The sequence below is a fragment of the Tupaia chinensis genome, unplaced genomic scaffold, assembly GCF_000334495.1.
Source record: "Tupaia chinensis unplaced genomic scaffold, TupChi_1.0 Scaffold000066_1, whole genome shotgun sequence".
Taxonomy (NCBI): Eukaryota; Metazoa; Chordata; class Mammalia; order Scandentia; family Tupaiidae; genus Tupaia; species Tupaia belangeri.
Genome location: NW_006159525.1, coordinates 1,500,822 through 1,501,374, shown reverse-complemented (window position 1 = coordinate 1,501,374; position 553 = coordinate 1,500,822).

Sequence of the window (553 nt, the reverse complement as noted above, 5' to 3'; positions counted from 1 at the left end):
AAAAAAAAAAAAAAAGAAATACATCCAAGAGCCAGAGTGAAGAGGGACAGATCAGGGCAAGGACATTCAGAGCAATCTTCGGAAAATGTCAGTTGTTACCAAAAAGAATGAAATGCAAGCTTTAAAAATACTGTTTGCAGAGAAATTACAGTCATAAAAACAACCTTTGCATTGGAAAAGCATTTATATGAGTCACAGACAAATTTTAACATACAGACTGTGACTGTAAAGGTCAGATTAGTCACAGCCTCTACAATCCACAAGCACACTGGGGTTCAGCCATGCAAATTCCACACATCACAACACAGACTGAAGCTTTTATCCTTAATGAGAAACTAAGCTCTGCACTGAATATAAGATTCCAGATGAATAATTCCACTTGCTGCTAGATCAACAGAGTTTAACAACATGACATCTCAGTTTCTAGGTAATAAAAAAAGTTAAAACTTGCTTGTTACTGAGGCAAAACAGTAACTCCATCTATCTGCTCTAGGCAAGCATTAGATACAAGATGGAATGATTTTTTAATGGAACGTGTAGCCTCCAATTTATT